The sequence below is a fragment of the Solanum dulcamara genome, chromosome 7 (assembly GCF_947179165.1).
Source record: "Solanum dulcamara chromosome 7, daSolDulc1.2, whole genome shotgun sequence".
In the NCBI taxonomy this organism is placed as follows: domain Eukaryota; kingdom Viridiplantae; phylum Streptophyta; class Magnoliopsida; order Solanales; family Solanaceae; genus Solanum; species Solanum dulcamara.
Genome location: NC_077243.1, coordinates 25,402,207 through 25,421,122, shown reverse-complemented (window position 1 = coordinate 25,421,122; position 18,916 = coordinate 25,402,207). Strand labels below are relative to the sequence as shown.

General features: G+C 35.1%; 1 non-coding gene and 1 pseudogene across 1 annotated transcript; both read right to left on the bottom strand.

Annotated features, from left to right (window-relative positions):
• Nucleotides 1-191: 191 nt before the first annotated feature.
• On the bottom strand, nt 192-8,039 carry LOC129896256 (putative leucine-rich repeat receptor-like protein kinase At2g19210; annotated as a pseudogene).
• Nucleotides 3,838-3,940, bottom strand: LOC129898066 (U6 spliceosomal RNA). Its single transcript, XR_008768984.1, has one exon. It is a non-coding gene; the product is annotated as a U6 spliceosomal RNA (small nuclear RNA).
• Nucleotides 8,040-18,916: the final 10,877 nt, after the last annotated feature.

Sequence of the window (18,916 nt, the reverse complement as noted above, 5' to 3'; positions counted from 1 at the left end):
ATAGTGTGCCTATTTGTATATAAAACCAAGGCGGTCAGTAATATGCATGTCGCAAACGAAACTTTGATGTTACTTGAAAAGGGGCGCAAAAGCAATAGGTTCATGAGCCTATTTATTAGAAATAAGTAGTTTTTTGGACCTGCACATCTTGGCAGGTCTAGCAAAAGTTGGAAGAACATTTCAAGCACATGTTAAATCAAGTCTGTCCCAGTGAACAAAGATGGTATTTGAAACATTCAAAATTCTCAACAGCAACATAGTTTACAAAGTAAAAATGCATGGACAGCTGCCCACCAGTACAAATTACAAGCCAAAAGAGATGGATAAAAAGAAAACTAAAAACAAACATCAAAGAGAGTCCTCATATTGCATACTCCTGTAACTAATTAAAATCAAAATCTGCTTGAGAACTTGCTATCAAGAAGCACAGGGATTGTTAAACTCGAATCTTCTGAATAGGCCATTATGCATGGTTGGCCTATTAGCAGAAGAGGGTGAGCAACAACTGATTGCTAATCTTACAAATTTTTCCACCAATTCACCATCACAGGTTCCATCTAGACTGGGGTCAATAATATTGGCAACATCACCAGAAGTAAGAGAATTACCAACCCATTGAGTTATGTGACAGTTCTTGCTTGTTATCACAGGAGGCTGCCAAGTGATGAGTTCCAAAAGCACGACTCCGAAGCTATAAACATCACTCTTTTCATGCAACTTCTGTAAATGAGCATACCTGCAACCCAAAAATGGTGCCTTCCGTGAGGATTTAGTTCATGATAACTAGACGGGTCAAATAGTTCTTATACCGTCTATCAATATGATATAACAAGTTACTTACCATTCATTTTAATGATCATACCAAAGAATGAAATATACAAAATGAATGATGATTATAGAAACTACTTACTCTGGATCAAGATAACAGATAGTGCCAACCACTGCAGTTGACACGAAAGAGCTCTCATCTACAGAAAAAGCTCTAGAAATTCCAAAATCGGCAAGTTTTGCATGGAAGTTTTCATCTAATAAGATGTTGGTACTCTTAACATCTCTGTGAACAATAGGTGGTGTGCAACCATTATGCAGATAATCCAGACCTAAGAAGTTTTACATACACATAATCCAACTCATTAATTTCAGTAAAAAGATAAAGAGAAGACCAAGATGAGAGAAATGAATAGAAACAAAAATGGTTATTACAATCTCGGATCTATAGGTTATAAGTACAAAGTTATGTCCTCCACAAATCCTTGGACAAAAGCTAATCATTCGTAATAAATTATGAAGAAGACACCACAAAGCAGGTGAGAAGAGAACAGACAGAAATATAAGGCATTAGGCAACCCGTCTTTTTAGGGCATAACATTTAATCTTATCTCACTATATGCTAACTCCTCCAAGGCAAGAAAATGGATATGACTTTATCTTGATGGACTATACCAAGTTAAATCTTCTATTTTAGAACCACAATCTAGTGAAGTAGGCGACAATTGCTATGTCTGTCTCAGGGAATTGGCTTTCGACAGAAAAAGGTTTCCTTCTCTTAGCATGTGAGACATGCAAGAAGTTGAGATAACTCAAACATAAGACCAACACTACCAAAGATGTATGTTTACCTTCTACTCCATTCACGGCCACCTGAAGTCTCTCTATCCAAGTCAATGATTTTGGATCTATACATCAGCAAATTAAATTGTTTTAATACATACCCCTGATGCATCAGAAATTGTGTTGTATATGTTGAACATCAAAACAAGCTGAAGAATTTATTTAGACAACAATTTTCAGGTTGTACATCTTGAATTAAGAGAACATGAACGATAGAAATAGTAGTATTTCTCCTTTTTAGATGAAAAAATAGAAGGATTTATCTTTCAAGATTTGAAGTCAAGTTGGTTATGAAACTAATAAAACTAACTAATCAAAAGAAAATGTAATAGCTTTGAATAACCACATATTCCTCTGTTTGAAGAATGTCCATTACCAAACAATATATCATATTGTTGTCTTAACGGAAACAAAAAAAATGAAAGCTTACTAATTAGTTAGTGAGATAAGGTTAAACAGATAAAGAAGACTAAAACATGAAAATTGTCAAACTCTCACCATTGAGATGCTCTTTTACAGTCCCATTTGACATGTACTCGTACACAAGCGCCATATAAGCACCTTCATAACAATACCCAACAAGTGAAATCAAGTTTTTGTGATGAACTCTTCCCAATAGCTCAGCCTATAAAATCATATACATAAATATTGAATTAGTTCTAAGCTTTCGGCAAGTCTACAGACCCTACAAACTTTTGTAATATATAGTGAGAGGTCCTTAAAGAGTTCACGAATTCAATAGGTTCAAGTTTGAAACCTATATCTGAAATTCCTTGTATCCTGTCTCAGCAAGCATCTTCACAGCAACTTCTTTGTTGTCCAAGTAGCCATGGTATACTAATCCAAATCCACCTCTGCCTAAAATCTTCTCAAAGTAATCGGTCATACTCACTATTTTAGTGTATGTAAAACGTTGGCTTCTTGAGTCAAAAGACTCGACCCTTTTATCCCCTGATCACAGTAATATTGTCCTAATTTAGTGCAACATTCTTCATCTTGAGTATGACAAAAATAAAAGAGACTTTCACATAGCATACCTTTGCGTTTGATGAAATAACAACTGGTGATAACCACAATCGAGAGCATCAACAGTACAGCAACTGATGCAACTACTGGAATAGTAAGCTTCTTTTTTGTACATTGAACTGATTGAAAATGATTTGGAATGAGGGGTACGAATCCATCCATGCTGTTGAAAATAGGTGTGTTACTCCAGCATAGGTTTAAATCAGAAGTTACATAACAATCTCGCTATTTACATAATAATCTCTCTATTTACATCAATGAGATATTCAGTTAATTGAACCGACATAAATTGATGTTCAAATAGCATACAATTTCTGAACTAGAATAACATTATTAGACTGGCACTTGAGCAAGGAACCAATCCAAGCGAAAGTTTATTAACCACTAACAGGAGTCATATCTCCCTCTGCCTGAATCTAATGCAGTCAGAAGCACCTTAAATCAGAAGCACACTTTAAAATAAACGATATTGTTACTTTTAGAGTTTTAGAGCATAAAATGCTGTTTGAAAGAGATATCATATAAGAACACCTACTGCTGAGTACCTGGCTAGAATTTTTCTTTATATTTTAAAATATTTTGTTCTTGACTTAGTTATATGCGTGGCATAAGCATAAAAATTGTTGGGACTAGACTTGAGTGTGAATTCTTCTTTGATCGAAGGAATGGGACAAAAGATAAGTAGAACCATATGCTTCACAGGTTCAGTCTGATCCTTGTTTTTAATAACCGTGGTGTCTGGTGCAACTTGTGTGCACCTCAACTAATTCCACGGATACTTGTCACCTCCCATCAGAAATAGGTATCAGGTCTGTCCACCAATGCTAGGACAAGTAGAATGAAATCGCCTTATGTTTTTGTCTCTGCTGAAACTTGAACCAAAGACCTCATGATTCTCAACCCACTTTATTGACTACTAGGCCACACGTTTGGGTGCCACACTTTCAATCTTATTTTCTGAATCTAAAGATCTCAAAATGGAACAACACGCTCTTTTGGTCCCGCGATTGCATCTCCTCCTACCAGTCAATGCTTGCAAACCCTCAAAGACAAATTAAGTAAAAGCCCTTGGAAAATTCCAAGGAGGAAGTTTAGATTTACGGTTACCGAAGAAAAAGTTCTCTAGTTCAAGATTGACTGGCATAACTAACAATTTATCTTGTCGAAGTGGTGGGAATTAAATATTTGTCCTTTCTTAAAGTAATTTTGGACAATTTCTTGATATGTGTGTGTCATTATTACACAAGAGTTATGCTAATATTCTTTCTATCATTACAATTTGATCGGATGTCCCAGAAGGGACAAATGAATTATGAGCCCGTTTGGATGGGCTTAAAAAAAGTAACTTTTATGTATGAAGTGCTTTTAGAACTTTGAAGTGCTGAAAGTTATTTTTATAAATAAGCAGTTGAGTGTTTGGATAAAAGTGCTTAAATGAGGAAAATGATGTGAATTTTAGGGTTAAAAGAATAAAAAGGGTAGTTTGGGAATTTAGTTAAAATATAAGGGATATAAAAGTAATTTTCATGGTCAAAGAAAATGACTTTAAGCACTTAGAAAAAAATAATTAGGAATCCTAACTTTTCATTTTTGACTGACTTTAAGAACTTTATGGCTTAAAGTTAGCATTAAGCAAACACGTCCAAAAACTAAAAAGGGGCTTTAAGTTGGTTTTGACCAACTTAAAGCCCATCCAAACGGGCTCTATATTTCAGATAAGGTTTAAGTGCACCTATATACATCTTGTAAGGCACATAGGCTGCATAAATTGTAATCTTCATGGTTGTGAATGTGTAACCATGGCTTGTAGAATATGAAGGTGAGTATTGCTATATGAACTTATAAGAAATACACATTAAACTTACTATAGTTTACAGTAGATAATATGTTATAGTGAGTTTTACACATTATTTGGCAATGTGTAGAACATATTAAAAAAAAAGGGCAGCTTTACCAGTTACTCCAAGGCTCCCCTTCAATGTGTAGAACATATTATATACTGAAAATTAAGTTTTTTCACAAATGAAAATACAGACATAGGGAAGATTGTAATTCTCCACGTTTAAACTAGTGTTAGCTATTGATATTCTTGATATGGAAACTTATCACATACCTGAGCAACAAAGTTTCATTATTTGCCTTTTCAGAAAGTCCAAGAGGAATTGAACCCCAGAACTTGTTTCCAGTTATGTTTCTGCCATAAAAGTAGCAAAGATACTTTATTCATTTGATCATTCTAATTGAGAAAATGATCATAACCAAGAGGAAGAAGGAGGTACAAATAGGACTTACAAGAATCTCAAGAACGCAAATTCAGCAAGAAAACTTGGTATTGGACCTCTTAAATCGTTGTCTGATAGATCCCTGAGATTTTCAAAATCATTTCATTCTCTTGAATTATGATTCTCTTTTGGTCAATTTTCATAGATTTTAGTTTTTTCAGGTTTAAGAAAGCTTACAAGTACTGTAAAGCAGTTAGATTTGATAGAGAAGATGGAATCTCCCCACTTAATCCACTGGAGGACAAGTCCCTGGAAAGAGGTTGAAACATTTAGCATGGTGAATTTAGAAGAACTTAGAGGTACTTTACTTTCAAAGAACCTTGAAGTGACCTTATTCCGCAAGCATATTATTCTGTCAATGCACAATATATTGGACAACTCAAATGATATAAGTATTTGAAACATACAAGCCTATAATTCGTGTAGAACTGCTGGAACTGTAATTGCATCGAAGACCTTCCCATGTGTAATCTTTTGGCACGCATGGATCTCCTTGCCAGTTTTTCTTCACATCATAAGTTTTCTTAATATCCATAATTGCATCAACTACACTCCAAGAAAGCAGAGTAGGGATATAAATAAAAGAGAACATGAATAGAACTTAGAACATAACTCTTTGAATTGAACACAGTAGAATCAAATTCTTTGTTAATAAACTTTTTCCTTATCAAATAATGCCAATTACAATTACCCAGAAGGTATTTTAACATTTCTCCCTATAAGATAATGCTCCAATGAACTAATACAAGCAAGCAATGGCTTAAAATTGATGCACTTAAATAAACATTAAACCCAAAAAGGGCGAAGGTGAAGGCCGGTGTTGCTGTGATGACACACATGCCTCAATCAAGATTTTAGCTTATAACACATAAATTTTCATAATTTAAACGGATTCGACATGTTTCAATTTACTTCTCCTTTCTTTAAATACATTATGAGTAAAAAAGGTACACCATAATAAATTTATCGCCACAAAAACAGCAAATGTCATTACACAAGATTAGTTGTGGCGACACAAGGGTTAATCAGAGAGATGACCTTCCACACTGTGCAATATATACTACCTTTTTTTTTTATGATTAGATGTTTAAAATTAAATCATGAATATCATTTTGCCTAATTTTTCAAGCAATCGTTATCCAAAAAACGGTAATAGGGACTCGGGCTATAGCACAGTATACGCACCATCATTTTCATCAGTATGAAGCTTGAAGAACCGTTTAGCAGCACAAACCTCAAGTGCGTTAATAAGCGGCGGCAATCTCTAATTGTTGGTTTGACGTAACGTATAGTTGAAATTGGTAGCCATTCGCTTCTCGCTCATCACAAAAGTGGTCAAGTAATCCGGCTCCAATTCCGCCCAGGTCGCCGTTTCACCATTAATGATGATATCTCAAATTTTCTAGTCTGATTACGCTTAAGGCTCACTATTTCAGCGAAATACAAGTAGGTATAACAGTCAATATTGGGATCCGCAGGACCCCATGAGAGAGTCCAGGTAGTAGAATTTCGTGGCGTTGCTGCCGTCCCCGTGGCAAGAGTTGGTGGGTAAAAGTCGTTCTCGATATCTCTGTCGACTTCTCGTCCTGTGGCAACAATATCCCATTCTGGAAGTTGAAGAGCTTCCCAAATTCGATCATAAGCGTCAAAGCTATATCTGCAACAAACAAAGAAGAAGTATATATTAGAATACAATTTTGGGTTCGTAACTTCGTATTATGAACTATACTGGTGAACTTAATTATGTGGCTGCGAACCAAACATGGTATTTTATGAGTTTGAATTTTATATTTGCTATAAAAATGCTATCAAATATGGAAAGCTTATACAATATTTTTAAATCTGAATAACTCGGTCTTTATTCAATAATTAAACAGTCCCTATTAGCATATTTAGTGAAGTTTCATATAATAATATCTCGGGAGTATAAAGTATACGTGACGAAATAAATCAAGATAATAATAAATAAAAAAAATAATAGTGAAGAAAAATATAACAACTAAAGTATGAAGCATATATGCAAAAATTGTAACATCAACAACAAAATAAATATTATATGATAATCAAAACAGAAATGAAATAACAAGAAACTTCTAGCATGAACGACTAAAGCGAGATAATTCTCAACTAACTAACTTTCTATCTTTATCCGCAGAAATATGTCATATAATTTTAAATACGATAAAAAGTATATAAATTAATTCAAAATATTTTGACACCTAAAATTCACGCAAAAAGGATTATTAAAAGTCAAAGTCAAATATCATACGGGAAGTAGTGTATGACTATTCAAAACTATATGTATATATATCAAGCACTGGGCTTCTGAATCCCAAAACAGAAGAAATGAAAGAGCAATTTTACCTCAGTGGTGCAGTACCGGAAATAAAATTGTAACGCATTTTAAGCTCCAGCGATATTTCATATTCAGAGGGATACATTGAACTTCTAAATCGTCGTAGCTCCAACGCTGAAATAAAAGGTGTCCCGTTGCCCGTATTTACAAGGCATACGTTCGTATAATTCGTAGGAAAAACATGTATAATCTCCTTTGTGACTACATGAAAGGCATTGTCCAGTTAAATTGTGTCCCAGAGCTCAGTACCAATATGCAAATCAAACTTTGGTACATGACTTTTATTATCATAGTTACCATACATGAAAAAGGCACGTACTAGAAATTTGCTATCTTTGTCTTTAGAAGATCTTAGGTTTTAGCAGTTCCTTTTCCCCTCTAGAAAGCTTCTAACAGTCTCTAAGTAAATTTCTGTATCATTGTAAATGAATTCAGGCAATAGACGTGCATTTACACCAGTGTTTATGAACGTTTCATCGCTCGTATAAGTCACTGGAAACATATTGCATGTATAGCTTGAGTTTTCTGATAATTCACAGTCGATTTTCATGAATCCTATAACAAATAAAGAAGAGGAACATTTGATAAGACACTTAATTAACATCATAAAAAAAAATTAGGAGAAGAAATCAAGAAATTAAAGCTTTCCAGAATTTATTACCTGATTGATCATCAAAAACTAGCTGACTGCAATGAGTTAAAAGGGTTATAGCCAAAAGACCAAGAAGGGGGGAAAGGAAATATTTCTGTAACTTGGAGTCCATGATAGGGCCAAATTAAACAGCACTTGATGGGATTAGAACTCCCAATATATTGTACAAGTAGCTAAGTTCACTAAATTCATATTACTATAATAATGCTAGTTGCAATTTTTGCAAATTAAACAGCACGTTTAAGGAGGAATGGGCATGTCCTCCTTTTAAGTAGTATTTTATAATTCAAGTTGTGATTTTAATTATTTTTTTTAAATATATGACTCATAAGTTTATATTTTGTAAAAAAAGATTTATTATCATATAATTTTGGGACCCTTTAATTTTTTACAAAAAAAAAAGTCGCATGCTTGTCATGAACAGATAATTTGCACCATATGAGAAGATTACACTAAAAAAATACATAGTACTGGATTAGTGAATTATTGTAAAATTATATGTATTTAAAAGTTTGCAATCGCAAACACTTATTTATAATTAAACAAATATGGAAATATGCTATTTATTAGTGCAACGCTTTACGATCTGAACTATGGTTTGCTCATTTGATAAGATTGTATATATAAGAGTTGAGAAATTTTCATAATTTTCACAAATTGTAAAATTTTCGTGTTTATAAGAAAAAGTATAACTTCTACGATTCTAAATGCATGTCCAAATAAAATTTCATCTTCAAATTAGTCAGATTCAAAATTATGTCCAAACTGACTATAAGGGGAAACTCTGTGGTCCCATTCTTATCGATTACTATTATTCGACAATATTCTGCTTAGTTATATACTTTTTATTATTTTTAATATTAATACTACTTGTTATTTACAAACGGAAAAAAAAAGAACTTCAAACGTTGAAGATTAGTGTATTTTAAAATTATCCTATCTAAAATAGCTTTTTCTGAATTGGCTAGGTGGAAAACTTCTATAGATGCTTTGACCTTTGAAATTTGTGATATAAGTGGTGTAGCATGTTGTGAAGATGTGCAAACACGCTCCCAATAGGCTGATATTAATACATCCACTTGCTTTATGATCAATGTTTCTAACTCATTAGTACTAACAATTAACATGCAGGTGTGAGGTAACTAAATGATCTTTCTCTTGAACTATTTGAGTAGCAAGTCAAAACACACTAACACTTTAAGATATTATGGCAAAAAATTATTGTTGCATTGCTTTTCATGGTTTATCACAAAATTACATCTCTATTTTAGGACATTAGTTTGAAGTCTGAACTGCCTAAAGTGAATTTGAAGTTCGAACTTCATGAAAATAGCCTGAACTCCATAAATGACTATAATTAGTACTTAATTAGAGATTTATAGTTATAATTTGCTTAAAATTGTGGTTACACTTTAAATAGTAGACCTAAAGGTAGATGTTGGTGCACTCAAGCCTTAGTCTTGTTAGAGCCCAATGTATTACAGACGAAGGCCCAACCTGAGAGCTATTCATTTTACTTTGGGCCTTGAGGAGCACTGGCTTATGCCCCAAAGTATCTGTTTTTTTCATGAAAAAAATACACATACATTCATATCATATATATTAATTCTATTTTTAAATAATAACATATTTTACCACTAATTAAGAGTTTTCTGTCATCTATTGAGGAAGATTCACATAGATATATGTATTTTTACTACTAGATACACTCAAAATAGAGAGAAAGACGAGCGAGACGAGGAAGGAGGCGAGTTAGATAGTAATGTATCTTAGAGATATGCAAATCACACCTGACACATAAATATACATGTATCTAGTGTATATCTAGTATGATTCACATGTATCTGAGATACCAGTTACATAGGAGAGTGGTGAGCGAGATGGACAGAGGCGAGTAACATTTGTCTATGTATCCTAGATACATGCAAATCCACTTGGTTATAGTGTATCTAGAATAAACTACACCTAATTTTTATCCCATGTATCCCAAGATACATATATCAGGACATATCTAGACACACCAAAATCTGATAAAATTCATAATATTGCAAACTAGAGTGTATCTAAGTAATTATCTCCTAAACTAGTGAAATTTCTATAAGTTTCCTTTTTTTTCATTGATTTCACTTTACGGTGATTATGATTTAGTTTGAATCGGATTTTTAAAAAAAAGAACCAAATTAATCCAATTAATCTTTTATTTATTCGAACTGACTCAATCAATTAAGTTGATTTATCAGAGGGTTGGTCTTTTTAGTTTTTCAGTTTTCCGTTGTTTTTTTTCTTTGACTTTGTAATATACTGTAGACATTGGAATTTTGTGGGACTCTACAAGACGAATCAAATCTCTATAGGGTTCTTGGAGGCTAATCTACCATAAACTGTAGATTACGCCTATATAAAAGGTAACATATTCACTTGAATGTGCATCTTGAATATCCCATATACTCTTGAATATTCATAAAAAGATTAAAATCTTGAATATTCCATAAACTCTTGGATATTCATAAAGAGATCAAGAAATTGTATCTCAAATATCTCATAAACTATTAGGTATTCATAAAGAGATTAATATCTTGAATACCTCATAATAAACTATTGAGTATTCATAGAGATTGAGAGATCAAGATATCGTGTCTCAAACATCTCATAAAATCTTCTTTATTCAAAAAGAGAAAAAGACATCAAATATTGTCTTTCTCAAAGTAAGTATTGTCTAAGATTCTTGACGATTAAATATAACACAAACAGGTCCATATTTTCATGGTTTGAGAAATACACTCCTAATGACCTTCGAATCACGGAGTTAAGAAAAATTAAGGGATAAATAAAGTTGTACTCATAAATATTCATTAATAAAATCTCTCTTTCATCATATTTTATTTGTGATTGCACTCATGTCACGACCCAAATCGGGTCGTGAGTGGCACTCATACTAACCCTCTGGCGGGAGAACCAAAAACTATAACCTAAACTAGCATCTTAACAAAGAAATGGGCACTAAAAGATGTAGAATAGTTTTTAATAATAGTTTTAAGCTGAGTTCTCATAAACTCGGGAAATATATCAAACCACTAAATAATGTGGAAGTCAACCCCTAGAACCTGAAAGTCATTGTACCAAAACTACTAGGTAACTAGCTAAGAGTAAGGGGATGCAACCCCAAAACAATAATAGAAAATAGAGTGTGGAATTAGTCATCTAAGTCCGAAGGAAAAGACTAAGACAGAGAAGAATCCACGGTAGCCTGAAAGAGCTGTCTCACCCTTGATTTCTACAATCATTAATCTCCTAACTAAGGTGTGTCAGCAGCCACCTGAAGATGCCATGTACTCAACAAAGAAAGAGCAAGTACAATATCAGTACATATAGCAAAGTGTACTGGTAGGATCACGTGGCCTGTCCAGTGAGTGCAATATACATAAGTAACCACAACTTAGTAAAGAAAAATATATAGGGAAACACATTGCCAATTATCATTTTATAATTAAAAAAAAGTTTCATAGTGTCAATCTTAATTTACAAAAGTCAACTATGATCCTCTCATGGAACCCACACCCAAACTGTTAGTATGTACCGATGTGATATCCAATTCAAAATATATTGATGTGACACCCGATTCAATATGTACCGTTGTGGTACCCGATCCTACAACCACAATCACAATCACAATCAATAATGAGTAGTTCACAAATTGCATAATCAAGTATCCAGTTCATTGCATGCATTTGATCACAATAGTCATTTTATTAAGTTCATTACATCTTTCCCGAATCACATACATGCACACAATACTATTAATTGCAGTTAACATGCATATATAATGCAGACATGAAGTAAACCATCACCTACCTTGAAACAAGCCTTGGGGACTCTAAAGAACTAGAGCTTTTCCTTTATCCAAGGTCTTGATCATTCTTGGTCTTTGAAGAAGAAACATGTGGAAAATTGAAGGAAAATATCCCTAGGTCACTTCTAGTTTCTCAAGAACAAAGTGGGAGAAATAAAAATAATTTTGAGACTTTTTTGATTTAAGTCTACAATTGTCCCGCCATGGACCTACTTATCCTGCTATGGAGGCCCTGCCATAGAAGGAATAATTCTATTGTAGTGGGTTGCAAGGAGATAAAAACTCATAACTCGCGTCCCAAATCTCCATTTCGCAGCATACACTCAAACCATGACGTTCCAAAATGACTCTTTCATGCCAAGAACAATTACGAGAGTTCTACCCCTTTGAATTTGATTCTGTAAAGTCGTATAGGCTTCATAATGTCTTGACTATAAACTCATATGATTGAATTCATAATTAAATCACCTATCCATTACCATATTGCCCAAACCATCCTTGACTCAGATTTTTTCCAAGTCTGGCCTAGGCTCAAAATTTCTAAGTTACTACTCAAAGGTTTTCTGGCCTAAATTTCTTTTCTATTGGTTTATTCATAACAACGGGAACATGTCATTAAATAGATACCAATTTATCCATCACTCGTCCCTGCATGATCAAAATAGGAAAGTTGGCTAAAACAAGAATAGAGTAGTACCTGAATCATTGAACACTGAGGATCTTTGTCTCGCATGCCCTTCTCGATTTCCTATATAGATTCCTTAATTGGATGATGCTTCCGTTGAAACTTTATCGATGTAATCTCTTTGGTCCTTAGCTTCTGGACATCATGATCAAAAATTACAATCGATTCTTCTTCATACTGAAGATCTTTGTTTAATAAGACTGAGTCCCACTTAATGATATAATCTCCATCCCGATGATACCTCTTCAACATGGACACATAAAAAACCAGATGGACCCAGATAGGCTAGGCGATAGATCCAACCTATAAGCCACTAGCCCTACACAATCAAGAATCTCAAATGGGCCAATCTAGCAGCTAGGATTAATTCATACTGAAGATCTTTGTTTAATAAGACTGAGTCCCACTTAATGATATAATCTCCATCCCCTTGATACCTCTTCAACATGGACACATGAAACACTAGATGAACCCAGATAGGCTAGGCGATAGATCCAACCTATAAGCCACTAGCCCTACACAATCAAGAATCTCAAATGGGCCAATGTAGCAATGAGGACTAAGCTTTCCCTTTTTGCCGAACCTCATCACACCCTTTATGGGTGACATCTTTAGAAGAACTTTCTCCCCTACCTGAAATATCATATCCCTCACCTTGCAATTTGCATACTCCTTTTGTCGACTTTGTGCTATTAGAAGCTTAACTTGGATACTTCTTACCTTATCTTATCCTGAGCATCTCTAACCAGATCAACCCCCAAAAGTTTCATATTTTCAGCCTCAAATTACCCTATGGGCGATGTACATCCCCTAAAGTGGTTCAAATGGTGCCATGTCAATGCTGGAGTGATAACTATTATTATAGGAGAACTCACACAAAGGTAAAAATTTAACCCAATGACCTCTAAATTCAATTACATATGTCCTCAACATGTCTTACAACACCTGAATTGTTCTTTCTGACTGCCCATCAGTCTGTAGATGGAAGGTTGCACTAAAAGTGAGTTAAAGGTCTAATTCCTCATGCAATTTTTCCTAAAACTTTAAGGTAAACTGTGTACCACGATCTGAGATGATAGAAAGGGGCATCTCATGCAGCCTAACCTGGATGATACTGAATGGTGACATCATATTCTTTAAGCAGCTCTATCCACCTTCGATATTTCAGATTCAAGTCTTTCTGATTGAACACATGTTGTAAGCTGCGATAATCAATAAACACTTAAAAGTTGACGGCATACAGATAATGTCGCTAGATCTTGAGGGAAAATACAACTACTGCTAACTCCAAATCATGCACTAGGTAGTTCCTCTCATGAACCTTCAACTATCGTGATGCATAAGCTATGACATTCTTATTCTGCATCAACACATCACTCAAGCCCGAATGTGAAATATCACAATCAACAATGAAATCCTTACCCTCTACTGACAATGTCAGAATAGGTTCTATGGTCAGAAGAGTCTTCAACTTTTGAAAGACTTCTTCACAGTAGTCAGTCCACTCAAAAGGTACCTCCTTCTGAGTCAACCTCGTCAAGTGGGTGGCAATTGAAGAAATTTTTTTCACAAACCACTTGTAATAGCTGGCAAGCCCCACAAAACTCCTAACTTCGGTCACAGAACTAGGTCATACCCAGTTTTTGACTGCTGTAATCTTTTGGAGATATTAACCCTTCTTTTGAAACCACATGCCCCAAAAAGGCCACAGAGGACAACCAGAATTCACACTTACAAAATTTTGCATACAATTTCAATTTCCCCAAGACACTCACAACAATACAAAGATGGTGTACATGTTCTTTCTTACTCTTCGAGTATATCAAATGTCAGCTATAAACACAATTAAAAATGAATCCAGGAATGGTTTGAACACCCCATTCATCAAACTCATGAAGGTTGCAGGTGTATTGGTTAACTCAAACGATATTACCAAGAATTCATAGTGCCATACTGAGTTCTGAATATCGTTTTAGGTACATCCTCAGGCCTAATATTTAGCAGATGGTAACCATATCTTAGATCAATTTTAGAAAATACCGATGCATCATATAACTGGTCAAAGAGATTATCTATACAAGGCAACATATACTTATTCTGGATGGTGACCCTATTCAGTTGCTAATAGTCTATGCACATTCTCATACTACCATCATTCTTCTTAACAAATAAGACCGGAGTACTCCATGGGGAAGCGTTATGATAGATGAAGACTTTATCAAGGAGTTCTAGATTTGAACCTTAAGCTCCTTTAATTCTACCAGAGCCAGCGATAAAGAGAAATAGAGATTGAACGGGTGTCTAGCTCCAAGTCAATACAAAAATCTATATCTCTATTCAGAGGCATGCCAAGAAAATTAGTAGTAAACACCTCCTTAAACTCAGACACTACAAGAATAGACTCAATAGAGGGGGATTCATCTTTGATATCCCAAATATGAGCCAAGTATGCCAAATAATCATGCCCCATTAATTTTCTAGCCCGGATGAAAGAGATGATCTTATCTGGCTTAGGCTTGTACACCCCTTCTCACTCTAATTTTTTCCTACCCGGGATCTCTAGAGTCACAGTCTTAGCATTACAGTTAAGCGCAGCATATAGGGGGATAACCAGTCATGCTTAAGATCACACCAAAATCAGTCATATCCAAGATCATCAAATCAGCCCAAGTCTGAAAGCTTATAAACATAATAGAACAAGCACGATAGACATGGGTGACTACAATAGATTCTCCAACTATAGAAATATGGATGGGGGCATCAAGCATATCACAAATCACATCAAAACCCAAGGCAAATTGTACTGACATATAAGAGTAACTAGAACTTGGATCAAACAAGATAGTATCCATCCGGACATAGACACGATTAGTACATGAGATCATTGCATTAGACACCTCAGCCTCTGTTCTACCCAAAAAGCATAAAACTATGCCCTGTCATCCTAACTGGAAACCTCTATGCCTAGTTTCACTGCTCCTTTACCTGCATTACCATTTCCACGACCTTCAAGGACTCTATGATTTTCTCCTTACTCACCTTATGAATATTTTCTACCATAATTACCTCCACCTGTTGGTACTACTACTCTGGTCTACTGCTACATTGGATCAATCATGAGAGGGTGGGGCAGTTTATCCTTATGTGCTCTAGTTCCTAATAATTATAACAACTACGATCAAGGGATAACCTGTTGCCTAATGCAAAAGAAGCTCCCTAACCATCCTAAGTGTAGAAGCGAGCATGAATAACTGAATTGGTCTGGCTGCAAATGTAGGCCTTCCTAAACCTCTAGGTGTATTCTCGGACTTCTTAGCCAAATCTTTGGTATGCCCATCCCGTTCAATTCCTTCCATGTTTTTCACAAAGTTTGTCATTTCCTTAAAGCTTCTACCTGTAGAGGTCATGTGAATAGACAATACCTGTAACTCAGATTCAATCCTTTGACGTACAAATGAATCCCCTCCTCCTCTGTAGTCACCAACTATGTAGCATATCTGGACAAGGTATGGAACTTAGCTTCATAAGTAGCTACAGTCATGCCACCCTACTCAAGAGCCATAAACTCATCCTTCTTGCGATTTCTCAAAGTCCATGGCACATACTTCTCCAAAAATAAGGCATGAAACTGAACTCAAGTAAGTGGAGGAAAAACTAGGGATCGGCATTCCATAAAGGCTCTCCACTACTTCTTAGCCTCACCTTGAAGCTGAAAATTCACTAACTCAATCCCATGTTGTGTACTATGCCTAACTTGTGAAGTCTCTCATAGAAATCCAGGATGAACTCGTAGGTATCCTTACTCTCAGAACCCTAGAATATTGGAGGCTTTAACTTTAAAATATTGGTCATCATCTCATGCTTAGTACCAGTCATCACTGGGCACAAAAGTGGATGGAAAAAGATATCAATTCTCAATGTTCCATCCACCTGAGGGACTGCAGTAGCAATGAGATAAACGACTAAAGCTTGAGCAGCCTACATTACGGGAATGGCTCCAGAGCCTACCAACCCACTTTAAAAAATCATGATCTACTGAGATATAGCTTGGTCCAAAGGGGGATGTTTTGCAGCCTCATCCTCATGTTGCTCTTCCTGATCAGTATCCTTCTCAATCTTTACCTCTACATTCTTTTCTACTTCCTGGGGTGCGGGAGGGCCTCTCATCTCGGAACATCCTCAGCTTGAGCTTTATACCTGGCGGGTGCTACCTTTCCTCGGCCTCTGCCCCATCTTCTTCTCCTACCATTGCCTCGGCCACATCCTCTCACCACAGGCTCTTCTTCTGTCTCATTGATAGGAGCTACGGATTAGACACCATTGTAACGCGTGTTAACCATTTGCGGACAAGAGAGTGAAAGAGGTTAGATACCAATTTATACCAATTGATCAAGTTATAACACGAAGGGAGAAGAAGATAGAGATATTTCCTAAAGTCTTATAGCTTCTCGAAGAAAAGTACAGACGTCTTTGTACCATTCCACAAGACTCTACTAGACTCATTTTGGTAAACCAAGATCAACGAACCTAGGGCTCTGATACCAACTTTGTCATGACCCAAACCAGGTTGTGAATGACACCTACATTAACCCTCTTGTGGGAGAACCAAAAACTATACCCCATACTCGTATCCTAATACAGAATTAGGCGTTAAAAGACGTAGAACAATTTTTAATAATAGTTTTAAGTTGAGTTTCCATAAACTCAGGAAATAAATCAAATCACTAAACAATGCGGAAGTCAACCCCTAAAACCTGAAATTCATTGTACCAAAACTACTAGGTAACAAATCTAATATTAAGGGGATTTAACCCTAAAAATAATAATAGAAAATAAAGTCTAGAATTAGTCTAAGTTCGAAGGAAAAGACTAAGATAGAGAAGAATCCACGGTAGCCTAAAAGAGTTGGCTCACACTTGGATTCTACAATCACTAATCTCTTTACTGAGGTCTATCAGCAGTCGCTTAAAGATACCCTGTACTCAACAAAGAAAGAGCAAGTATTAGTACACATAACAAAGTTGTACTAGTAGGATCACCCGGTCAATCTAGTGAGTGTAATAAACACAAGTAACCACAACATAGTAAAGACAGGCATATACGGAAACACATTACCAATTATCATATGTGCAGCAGAATAAGATAGAATATTTGACACACAACTTGTTCTCATCATAGTTAGTAACAAGGATCCCTGTATGTTATTTTTTGTTTGTGGTTGAAGTAAAATCGTTACTTTGTTTTGGTCACTTATTTTTCGCTTCTTTGATCATCTTCATTACTCTCTTCTGATCTTTGGTGAGTGTTACTCAATTATTCAAACTAGATTTTTGTCGAGCTGGTTGATGAAATATTTGTACCAACTTTTGGTTTGATGTTATATATAAACCTTTAAGCACATATATGCAGCCTACTTTGTGTAAATAATTATCATAAGATTTTTGTCGCCTTCAAAAAGTCTATCATTTCCTAATGTCCATACAGTCTAATAGATAGCTTGGGGTGTAGTCTATGGTTCCTATAGCTGCATTGATTCCAACAAAGAACACTAGACCCTTCACTAGTAGCTATTATTTACTGCTTTAGTTTTTGATGAGGCGAGGCAGCGAGAAACTGATGTGTCGCCTTTAAAAAATAGAAAGATGTAACATTTAGAAATAATACATTAATTTTTTAATTAACAACAGCTGCACAATTTTATTTTTAACAGTTTTCGACATTAACCACAACGACACAACTTTGGTTGTTAATATAGTAAAAAAGATAGAGATAACTTTCGGAACAGAGCTATAGAAGATAAAGGTTTTAGAATGCCAATGTGTATTAACATAAAGTTTAATTTTCTAGTTCTTGCTATGTTACAAAGGAACATATGGAACTCAAGTTACTGTAATTATATAGAATCAAAAGCACCTGAAACTTAGTATCGCTACACTATGAGCTTGAACTAAAGAAAATATAGTGCTACACTACTAGAAACAACATATACTTTATCATCCTTACTAGAAACTTTATGGATAAAAAGGAAAGAAATGAATCTAGTTACTAAATTTTATACATGAACAATCTTGGTATTAGATGATTGATTCTCCACTTCTGCTCCTGCCTTGACTGAGTCGTAAATAGTTTTTTTCCTATAATTTAATGAAACCTTAATATCTATTGCTAGATGTAGTTGTAGAAAGTAAAAAGGGCAGCCCGGTGCACTAAAGCTCCCGCTATGCGCGGGGTCCGGGGAAGGGCCTGACCACAAGGGTCTATTGTAGTTGTAGTTGTAGAACGTGTAGTTGTAGAACGTACAAAAGCATAATTTGTTCTCATTCGGATCATTGTGAAAACTTTGGCAATTAGTTCTAGAAGTGGTTTTCATACACAACAGAGCTCTGCCATATTTTTGTTCATTCCAGCTCTTATTTCAGCTTTTCCTATTTTCTTTCTTACTCATTTCTAATGG